Source organism: Lepidochelys olivacea (genome assembly GCF_965140295.1).
Source record: "Lepidochelys olivacea isolate rLepOli2 genome assembly, chromosome: 3".
NCBI classification, from domain to species: Eukaryota; Metazoa; Chordata; order Testudines; family Cheloniidae; genus Lepidochelys; species Lepidochelys olivacea.
This window is the reverse complement of record NC_140413.1, coordinates 206,833,735-206,845,818: the sequence shown is the minus strand read 5'-3', so window position 1 is coordinate 206,845,818 and position 12,084 is coordinate 206,833,735. Positions and strand designations below refer to the sequence as shown.

General features: G+C 43.0%; 1 protein-coding gene across 2 annotated transcripts in view; it reads left to right on the top strand.

Moving 5' to 3' along the window:
- Positions 1-12,084, top strand: part of RALGAPA2 (Ral GTPase activating protein catalytic subunit alpha 2) — a 299,634-nt gene that overhangs the window by 110,232 nt on the left and 177,318 nt on the right. The window lies entirely within an intron of this gene.

Genomic DNA, 12,084 nt, shown 5'->3' with positions numbered 1-12,084 from the left:
ACTTTTCTTTTTAAAGTAATTTAATTGCATTTACTGTATTTACTACTGCATTTACACATTTTTACTACATTGTTTTGATGGCGAAGCCTGGATTAGCAAATTTGAAGCTGTGAAGTTGGAGGGAAATGGCTGTAACACAAACTGAAATAAAGTATGGGCTAGAAATTATTTATCCTATAGCCTAAACGATTCTTCTCCCTATCTGTGTATTGTATATTTGCCTCCTTTTCTGTTCTCCCAATTTTTGTTCTTTCCAGCTTGTAAACTTTCAAACTGCTGCTGGTGTGCTTGTTTCATCAGTAAGAATAATTGTTGTTTTTCAAGTCATGTCCCTGTGGGCGCTCCACTTCAGCTGCGCATCCACCTTTGATTGGAGAATTTTGGTAGCAGTGCCCGTTGGGCTCACGCATGCGACTTACGCATCCTTGTGCCCCATACAGAGGTTATACAGGGATGCATGGGCAAACTGCTCTCAATTTCTTCTCAGTCTCCTCCTGGGAGAGATGGAATTTAGTGTGCCCCTTTTTCCTCTTTTATGAGTATTCCTAGCATTATTAGTTCTTAGCAGCAGCAGTAGTAGTAGTAGTACGTTTACCTCCTTATAGCTTTTGGAATGTTTGTTCACATTTGTTTATTTCTTTTCTTTAAAAAAAATACATTTTTGTTTGTGTTATCCCTTATTGAGGGGCCCTAACGAACTTGATTCTATCTGGAACGTTGGACTCCTCAGGGTTTGAAAGATGCCTCTCTTGTCAACAAGCAATCTCTGTCAGTGACGGGCAATCTCAGTGTATTAGTTGTTTGAGAGACTCATATTCCCAGCAAATGCAAGATCTTAGCTTCTGTTCAGGGAAGATCCTTTAAGAGCAAGGGAAAACATACTGGCTCTTAATAATGGAGCAAGCCTTAAGACTGGCTTCTGTCCCGGCTGCAGAGAAATCCCTCTATACAGAGACCCTCTACTTCTGTCAGTGCCCTGTCAATGTCAAGATCATGGTCACAACTCATGAGAGCTTCCAAGGTGAAGATGGCATCGAAACCCTGATCTCCGACATTGTCCATGAGTGGGGTACCGACAACGGTGCAGGGGGTACCGAGAGCTTCCCACTCAGACTAAAGAGGGCAATAAGAGGAGCAGAATAGAGAATTTCTCCTCAAAGACGACTTGGTCACTAGAGACTTCAGGCCCCAAGTGGAGTGCTAATGAGGCTCTGAGAACTTCAGCCACTGCAAAGCACTGTAAGATGTCAACTAAGTCCCATACCTCAGCAGTAAAGGACTCTATAGTGAAGAATAATATGAGCAACAAAGCGGTTTCAATGGAATCTGTGATTCCCCTCAATACCGACATCAGTGCCTTGGACAATGGCATCCAGAACATAACTGGTGTCTGTACCAAGTTCTGTTGTGCTCCCAGTACTGTGGGAATATTGGTACCCAAAAGACCTCATGGTACTGAGTGAACCTGAATCTCTACAGCTTGTGACCTCCAGACATCTCTCGGTACCAAGGTCTGCTGGGTCACCAACTGCTCATGTTGCTGTGAAACTTGCCTCTTCCACAACTTCTGTTATCCATGACGAGGGGTTGTCAGCTACGATACAATATGTGGAGGAGCATTCTGACTCAGACTCTGAATTTTCTGTTCAAGGCTTTCCAGTTTATTCCAGGAGACTTTATTTCTTGATACAGATTGCGACAGGGTCGGGCCAGATGGCTGTAGGAGAGTAATAGAAGGCAGATATATTAGCCCCAGGTTAAGTAGGTCCCTTATCCCTGGGTAAGGTAACAAGGAAGGTTCCAGACCAATCAGGAACCTTCTGGAGACAGTTAAGACAGGCTGATTAGAACACCTGCAACCAATCAAGAAGCTGCTAGAATCAATTAAGGCAGGCTAATCAGGGCACCTGGGTTTTAAAAAGGAGCTCACTTCAGTTTGTGGTGTGCATGTGAGGAGCTGGGAGCAAGAGGCACTAGGAGTTGAGAGTGAGAATGCGGACTGTTGGAGGACTGATGTGTACAAGCATTATCTGACACCAGGAGGAAGGTCCTATGGTGAGGATAAAGAAGGGAGGAGGCCATGGGGAAGTAGCCCAGGGAGTTGTAGCTGTTGCACAGCTGTTCCAGGAGACACTCTAGACAGCTGCATTTCACAGGGCCCTGGGCTGGACCCTGGAGTAGAGGGCGGGCCCGGGTTCCCCCCAAATCCTCCCCAACTCCTGGTCAGACACAGGAGGAGTCGACCTGGACTGTAAATTCAGAAAAACGGCCAAGCTGAGAGCTGCGAAGCCGTGAAGCTCCAAGGCGAGTAAATCCACCAAGAAGCTCAAGACCCACCAAGGTAGAGCAGGAACTTTGTCAGAAGATGCAACAAAGGCAGGATAAGAGACCCCTGGCTACTAAGACTTGGGATGACCAATGTTGGATACCTTCCCCCATGCCTTGTGGTCCTTCTCATTGGCCTAATTGGGGTCCATGGGCAGTGTACCACCAGCAGTTTCGGGGGACCCTGATTCAGTCCCATAAGGAACACACAAGACCACGTTCCCTGGTATTGTCTATCCCTGCTCTCCACTTTTAGCTAGAGGAGACCTTTGAGAAGCAAGAGGCAAGGGCAGCCAAGGAGGTTACCCCTTTATAAACATCTTGTAATCGTCACCTCAAGAGGCAGTCATGACACCACTGCCATGATTAGCTGATGACTTTGTGCAATTCCAGGACCTGGTGAAGTGTGTCCCTGACACCCTGTAGATTCCCCTGGAAGAAATACAGGAATCCCATCGTAAGCTCCTGAACATATTACACACTTCTGCTTCAGTACAGGTGGGACTGCCAGTTAACAAAGCCATTCCTGAGTCAGCCAAGACTGTGTGGCAAACTCCAGCAATCCTCCCCCCCCCCCCCCCGGTGTGCCAATAAAATGATTTAAAAAATTACTATGTCCTGGGCATGGATTCTGAATTTTTATTTTCTCATCCAGCACCAAATTCTCTGGTCATGGATGCAGTAAATGAAAGGGGCAGGCAACATGCCCCAAAAGCCACACCTTATAAGGACTGGAAATATCTGGACCTTTTTGGTCATAAGAGCTACTCATCAACAACGTTACAGCTCATGATAGCTACCCACCAGCACTGATGTCAAAATATGGCTGCTTGAACTACAAGAAGTTTAATGCTTTTATTACCATTTCCTACAGGAACACCAAGAGCAGTTTAGCACCATAATAAAGGAGGATCAGCTTTTGGCAAAAACATCTCTGCAGGCTTCACTTGATGTGGTGGACACTTCAGCCAGGTCTATTTCCACAGCCACTGCAATACTCATGAAAAGTGTTTCCTGGCTTCAGCTGTGTGAAGTACAGTTGACGGAGGAAAGTTTACCTTTCGATGGGCACAAGTTCTTCGTGGACTGCAAAGATGATTTGCTTTATACCCTAAGTGACTCTAGGGCAACACTCAGGTTTTCAGTGATATGCACACCTGCAAATAAGAGAAAATTTAGCAGGTCTCAGTTGACACAAAGATCCTGCCCTGTTCAATTTTCCTCCTTCTGCGGGCCACCAGCTAAGAGCTCAAGATTTTCAAAGAAGAAGCCTTAACGCTACATCAGCTGCTTCATCCCAGCCGTCAGCATCATCTAAACACCACTTTTGATGGTTTATCATAGAATATCAGGGTTGGAAGGGACCTCAGTAGGTCATCTAGTCCAACCCCCTGCTCAAAAGCAGGACCCATCCCCAATTAAATCATCCCAGCCAGGGCTTTGTCAAGCCTGACCTTAAAAACTTCTAAGGAAGGAGATTCCACCACCTCCCTAGGCAACGCATTCCAGTGTTTCACCACCCTCCGAGTGAAAAAGTTTTTCCTAATATCCAACCTAAACCTCCCCCACTGCAACTTGAGACCATTACTCCTTGTCCTGTCCTCTTCCACCACTGAGAATAGTCTAGAACCATCCTCTCTGGAACCACCTCTCAGGTAGTTGAAAGCAGCTATCAAATCTTCCCTCATTCTTCTCTTCTGCAGACTAAACAATCCCAGTTCCCTCAGCCTCTCCTCATAAGTCATGTGTTCCAGACCCCTAATCATTTTTGTTGCCCTTCGCTGGACTCTTTCCAATTTATCCACATCCTTCTTGTAGTGTGGGGCCCAAAACTGGACACAGTACTCCAGATGAGGCCTCACCAATGTCGAATAGAGGGGAACGATCACGCCCCTCGATCTGCTCGCTATGCCCCTACTTGTACATCCCAAAATGCCATTGGCCTTCTTGGCAACAAGGGCACACTGCTGACTCATATCCAGCTTCTCGTCCACTGTCACGCCTAGGTCCTTTTCCGCAGAACTGCTGCCTAGCCATTCGGTCCCTAGTCTGTAGCTGTGCATTGGGTTCTTCCGTCCTAAGTGCAGGACCCTGCACTTATCCTTATTGAACCTCATCAGATTTCTTTTGGCCCAATCCTCCAATTTGTCTAGGTCCCTCTGTATCCTATCCCTGCCCTCCAGCGTATCTACCACTCCTCCCAGTTTAGTATCATCCGCAAATTTGCTGAGAGTGCAATCCACACCATCCTCCAGATCATTTATGAAGATATTGAACAAAACCGGCCCCAGGACCGACCCCTGGGGCACTCCACTTGACACCGGCTGCCAACTAGACATGGAGCCATTGATCACTACCCGTTGAGCCCGACAATCTAGCCAACTTTCTACCCACCTTATAGAGCATTCATCCAGCCCATACTACTTTAACTTGCTGACAAGAATACTGTGGGAGACCGTGTCAAAAGCTTTGCTAAAGTCAAGATACAATACATCCACTGCTTTCCTTTCATCCACAGAACCAGTAATCTCATCATAGAAGGCGATTAGATTAGTCAGGCATGACCTTCCCTTGGTGAATCCATGCTGACTGTTCCTGATCACTTTCCTCTCATGTAAGTGCTTCAGAATTGATTCTTTGAGGACCTGCTCCATGATTTTTCCAGGGACTGAAGTGAGGCTGACTGGCCTGTAGTTCCCAGGATCCTCCTTCTTCCCTTTTTTAAAGATGGGCACTACATTAGCCTTTTTCCAGTCATCCGGGACTTCCCCCATTCGCCACGCGTTTTCAAAGATAATGGCCAATGGCTCTGCAATCACAGCCGCCAGTTCCTTTAGCACTCTCGGATGCAACTCGTCCGGCCCCATGGACTTGAGCACGTCCAGCTTTTCTAAATAGTCCCTAACCACCTCTTTCTCCACAGAGGGCTGGCCATCTATTCCCCATGTTGTGATGCCCAGCGCAGCAGTCTGGGAGCTGACCTTGTTCGTGAAGACAGAGGCAAAAAAAGCATTGAGTACATTAGCTTTTTCCACATCCTCTGTCACTAGGTTGCCTCCCTCATTCATTAAGGGGCCCACACTTTCCTTGGCTTTCTTCTTGTTGCCAACATACCTGAAGAAACCCTTCTTGTTACTCTTAATATCTCTCGCTAGCTGCAGCTCCAGGTGCGATTTGATTGAGACCAAACCACCCACTAATCAGGATTTCTCATCTGCATGACATAACCCGCTGCCTCAATTTGGGCACCACTTCTCTCTATTCCATCAAGCATGGGAAGTTTTAACATCGGACAAATGGATATCGGAGACCATTACATTGGAATAACTAACCAGTTTACCTCCATTCCACCCTCCTGCCCCATCCCTCTTCAGGGAACCCTCTCACAATCAGTGCTGACACAGGAGATTTCATCTCTCCCAAGTCTAGGAGACATAGAACCAGTTCCGCTTCAACACAGGGGGAAATGTTCTATTCAAGATATTTTCTGATACCCCAAAAAACCGAGGGGCTGATGCTAGATCTCAGATGATTGAACAAGAATGTCAGACATCTGAAATTCAGGATGGTATCCCTAGCAATTTCCTCCCTGGAATCAATGAACTGTCTTTAGACCCTCAGCCTGAAAGGTGCGTACTTCCACAAAGCGATTAATCCCTCTCATGAAAAATTTCTTCATTTCACATTCAGTCACAATCATTACTAGTACCAAGTCCTACCAGCCTTCGGCCTGTCATCTATCCCAAGGGTGGTTTCAAAGGTGCTGGCGGTCATAGCTGCCTATTTCCATTGTCTAGGAATAAATCTTTCCCTGTCTTGACAACTGGCTCCTCAAGGGTTGGTCATGTCAGGTGTGGTTGGCAGTTCAAACTACTACTTTACTATTCTGAAGTCTAAGCCTGCAGATAAATCTCAAAAAAAAAATAAATTTTGGCCCATGCACAGCAAATTCTTTTTATAGGAGCATTTCTGGGTTCAATAATGGGCACAACTTCTCTCTCTCAACAGGTCCCTTACTCTAAAGGACCTTATCCTTTAGAACCGAGGACTGTTTTCCTGGAATGGACTCTACCTGTGTAGGGAGGGAAATAGACTTCTGGGATGGAGGTTGGTACAACTGATTAAAAGAGCTTTAAACTAGGATCTTGGGGGAGGGGAGATGTTTGGGAGATGCTCATGGTAACCTCCATGCATGATTTTATTGAGCTGGAGGAAAATCAAGTAAGAAAGGATACAGCAATGGAGAAAGAAACAGCAGTGTGTAGGAGAATGGACATTAAGAGGAATCATAGCATCATTGGTATTAGCACTAACAGTCAGGTAAGTGATACTGGCAGCAGAATGACTGTACGCAGTCGGGTGAGGTACGTGGGCAAAGCCAAGCAGCAGCAATTAAGATTTTTGTACACCAATATAAGGAGCCTGGATAACAAAATGGAGGGACTAGAACTATTGGTGCAGGAAGTGAAACCAGATATTACAGGGATAACAGAAACACGGTGGAATAGTAGTCATGAGTGGACTACAGGTATTGAAGGGTATTTGTTCACGAAATACAGAACTAAAGGTGGTGGAGTAAAGAAATTAGAAGTGATGTAATGGGCCAATTCCAAACTAGAAGAGTCTGTGTTGGCCAAACTCACTTTGGGGAAGAAAGCTACTAGAGGTTCCCCTGGGCTAGCGCTTGGGGTATGCTACAATTCCCTCTCCCCCTCGGATCAAATTTGGATATAAATAGATATATCTTTAATGTTTTTAACTAACTAAATAGTACTGGGAATTGTGTGATTATGGGAGACTTCAACTTCCCAGATATAGATTAGAGGACAAGTGCTACTAATAATAGTAGGGCCCCAATTTTCCTGTGATAGCTGACAGATTTCTTCATCAAATAGTCATGGAACCAACAAGAACTGGTTGTAGGGGATAACCTTGGCTCAAGTGATCATGAGCTAATTCAGTTTAAACTAAATGGACAGATAAACAAAAATAGATCTGCAACTACGGTCCTTGATTTCAAAAGGACTCACTTAAAAAAAATTAAGGGAATTAGTTTGGGAAGTGACTGGACTGAAGAACTCAAGAATCTGAATGTGGAGGAGGCTTGGAATTACTTTAAGTCAGAGTTGCAGAATGTATCTGAAACCTGCATCCAAAGCAAGGGGAAAAAAATTGTAAGGAAGGGTTGCAGACCAGACTGGATGAGCAAGCATCTCAAACAGATGATTAAGAGAAAGCAGAAAGCCTTCAAGGAATGGAAGATGGCATGGATCAGCAAGGAAAGCTACCTCTTGGAAGTCAAAGTGTAGGGATAAAGTGAGAACTGTCAAAAGCCAAGCAGAGTTGGACCTTGCAAAGGGAATTAAAACCAACAGTAAAAGGTTCTATATCCATTTAAATAAAAAGAAAACAAGGAAAGAAGAAGTGGGACTGCTAAGCGTTGAGGATGGGGTGGATATTAAAGTTAAACTAGGCATGGCTCAACACCTAAACAAATATTTTGCCTTAGTTTTTAATAAGGCTAATGAAGATCTTAGGGGTAATGGTATACAACCTGGTTTACAAAAGGTAGATCTTGGCAGACCAACCTGATCTCCTCCTTTGAGAAGATAACTGATTTTTTAGACAAAGGAAATGCATTAGTGCAAAGTGCAGGGTCATGCATTTAGGGATTAACAACAAGAATTTTTGGTATAAACTGTGGACATGGAAGTGGCAGAGGAGAAGAAAGATCTGGGTGTACTGGTTGATCACAGGATGACTATGAGCCACCAGTGTGATCCTGCTTACTTGTGTGGCTTGCATGAATACAGTTTCTAGCTCCTGTGTTAAATCTTGGTGAAAGACTTAGTAATAAATCAATGGGAAATCAGGAAATGAGTGATATTAGAAATTATGGATTAATGTGAGGAGCAGGCAACACAAAGAGATCTGCTCTTAAACTAAGTTTCGGTTTTTGGGCAAATATACATCGTGTAAAAACTACAGGAAGTAAGATATTTTAAACAAAATGGAACATCTCTAAAAATAGTTTTCCATGTTTTTTATGAGGATATTAGTAAATCTTCTAAAAATGTATTCATGTGACGATGATACGTGGGGAGAGAGCCCTTTCATGGCGCACATCATTGAAGAATGTTGTTCAAGAATACAAATATCAACATAAATCTTTATATTGCAATTAGTAGACACATTAAATTTTCCAGCAAACACCAAGAAAAGGGAACTGATGTGTCTTGTGGTAGCAAAAGGTTTAATACAATGGAAAGCTAATATAGGTCCAGTTTATTCCAAATGGGTAAAAGAACTGCAGACACACCTATAATTTGATGTGTCATGGGTGCATTAATGCTGTAGCATGGCTGTTACATGGACATTACAAAAAGAAGAAAACTAGTATTCTTTGGCACTGTGGTCTTGGACCCTCCCTCCCCCATACAAAAATTAAAAACAAAACAAAGAACCAACAGAAACTTTAAAGTTGGCTGTGGGGCATTTTCAACAAAATTCTTTCTTCCATTTCGGTACTGTGACAGGATCAGGCCAGATGGCTGCAGGAGAGTGATAGCAGGTAGATATATTAGCCCCAGATTAAGCAGGTCCCTTTCCCCTGAGTAAGATAATGGGCTGTTCTAGAACAATCAGGAAGTTGCTGGAACCAATTAAGGCAGGCTAATTAGGACACCGGGAGCCAATTAAGAAGCTACCAGAATCAATTAGGACAGGCAGGCTAATCAGGGAACCTGGTTTTAAAAAGGACCTCACTTCAGTTAGTGAAGTGCATGCAACAAACTGGGAGCAAGAGGCGCACAAGAAGCTGAGAGTGAGTAGGCATACTGCTGGAGGACTGAGAAGTACAAGTGTTATCAGACATCAGGAGGAAGGTCCTGTGGTGAGGACAAAGAAGGTGTTGGGAGGAGGCCATGGGGAAGTAGCCCAGGGAATTGTAGCTCTCATGCAGCTGTTACAGGAGACATTGTAGACAGCTGCAATCCACAGGGCCCTGGGCAGGAACCCGGAGTAGAGGGCAGGCCTGGGTTCACCCCATCCCCCCAACTCCCTATTTGATATAAGAGGAGTTGACCTGGACTGTGGGTCCCATCAGAGGGGAAGGTCTCTGGCCCGTCCCCTGACCCATTAGGTGGGCCAGCAGAGACTGCAGGGATTGTTGTCCTCCTTTTCTCCATGCCGGCCAGTGATGAGGTTAGCTGAGTGAACGGCAGGTTTGTGTCACTAACAAAAGGAGCCAAACTGAGGACAGCTGTGAACCTCTGAAGCGAGCAAATCCGCACGAAAGCACATAACCCACCAAGGCAGAGGAAGAACTTTGTCACAGTATCTACACAAATTGGTTAAACTTTCAAAAAATGCATCACCCAGAAGCTTCTGCTGAGAACAAAGGGATCTGCTGGGTGCTGAGCTCTTTTGAAAATCTGGCCTCTGTTGATGATGCTGAGCCATTTTGGAAATCTAGCCCTGTGTGTTTGGATTCCTTTATCTTAGTGTTGGTAATAATGACTGCTCTATTAATTTAAATGTCTTGTATTTTTCATCTTTTTATTGCAATGTTTGTTTTGTGTTTCTTAAAAAATCAGTGCCAAAAATGTAAAATGAAATGCTCACTGCTATGTATTCTAACTATAAACTGTTCTTGTTTCTCTTTTACTGTAACTTACTGTCACAAAGTAAAAAGAAAAGGAGTACTTGTGGCACCTTAGAGACTAACCAATTTATTAGAGCATAAGCTTTCGTGAGCTACAGCTCACTTCCTCAGATGCATATCGTGGAAACTGCAGCAGGCTTTATATATACACAGAGAATATGAAACAATACCTATTCCCACCCCACTGTCCTGCTGGTAATAGCTTATCTAAAGTGATAAGACCCAGGGTGAGAAAACCTGGATTTGTGCTGGAAATCACTTTAGATAAGCTATTACCAGCAGGACAGTGGGGTGGGAATAGGTATTGTTTCATATTCTCTGTGTATATATAAAGCCTGCTGCAGTTTCCACGATATGCATCTGAGGAAGTGAGCTGTAGCTCACGAAAGCTTATGCTCTAATAAATTGGTTAGTCTCTAAGGTGCCACAAGTACTCCTTTTCTTTTTGCGAATACAGACTAACACGGCTGCTACTCTGAAACCTGTCACAAAGTAGAATTTCTCTGGCATTTTTAAAACCAGTGAACTTACTTACCAGACAACACTTTCACCTTGGAGCCGCTTTTAATTTAATTTAATTTAATTTTTATATATGACTGTATATCTTTAATATATTCTTACAGTCTAGAATTTAAATCTGGTCAAGGTGTAAAGACTGCATAGTGAATGCAGATTCTTAGTTATAAACCATTCTGAAGTTTTTCAGTTTTGTCACATGTTAACACTGTCCTTTTGTTCTTACGTGGCTTGCTGATTTTTGCCTCTTGGTGGCACACTTGACTGCAAGTTTCCTGTCATGTTATATTCCCTTACTTTTTTGTCTACTTTTAAATTATCTGAAAAACTGCTCAGAGGAATCATTAACTCTTTGTTCCTTTTGATTTTCAAAACTCATGAATAAATGTTTGTTGTGATTATTACTATTTTTTATTTATCTGAGTGTCATGCCTGTGATTAATATCGTGCTGCCAGATCAACAACTCAGATCTGTTTCATAAACTGAGGATAAAATCTGCTATAAATAGACATGTATGAATATTTACAAAGAAGGTGGTTGTATTAGCCAAAAATAACTGATTTGATTTGGGAAAACTTTGTTTCTCAGCTAGAAACACAGCAAGCATATTTGGTACCAAATGTGGTGTAACATTATAACCTGGCATCAAAGTACTCAGTCTTAATGCCTGCTGCTCAACAACTACAATATACTACTATATACTACTGTGTAAACTTTTGATTACATGAACCTACATAGTTGTTAATAACATGCTACCTACTGATATATTTGTGTAATGGGATGAGGTACCATTGGACACATAGTATGCATCATAAACAGGGCCCTAAGTATGTAATAATCCTGCAGAATTCACCCTTGCTTCAGAGCTGTAGACCAGAACCTAAACATTCATTTGAAAAAAAAAAATTCATGGCTCTTAAGGTTGTGATGAAAGCCTCCCAAAGAAGAAATGGTACAAACTTATATAGTGATATTTGTTTGAGTCGGCAGGCCGCCTGAAAAAGTAGCTCTGACAAATATGAATTACTCCTTTCAGCTCAGCGGGGTATTTACTTTGAAATCTAATTATGCAAATTGCATCATCAGTCTTGTTAACTATTTCGCTTCTGATCATTTTAACGTTTAGCTAATGTAGTAGTTCTCACACAGATTCAAACGTTTACCATAGCTGCTTTGGTGCTGGAAGCCCCAACAGTTCCTTGCCTTATCTGCCAAAGCTTCTGATTTCCCCTGACAGAGTCTATAGCAGTGCTGTAGATTTTCAATACAGAAATGTACAGCACAGTCAAAATTTAAACTTTATCATTAGAACACAATCTAATTTAACATCACATTAAAATAGAGGTGATATTGTGATCTTTATTTTCATGTTTATTTCCATATTTAATTCAATAACCTAAATTTTCAAATTTATCTGAAGCTGCCTCAGGATGCCCCAAAACGACTGCAATGGCATGTTACAATGCAGCGGTTTTGGGGCAGAATTTAGATAATGGTTCTCAGGGAACTAAGTGATGCCTCAGTCATAAACAAATTACTGTGGCAGAATCAGCACAACTTATTAAACCTCATATAATTA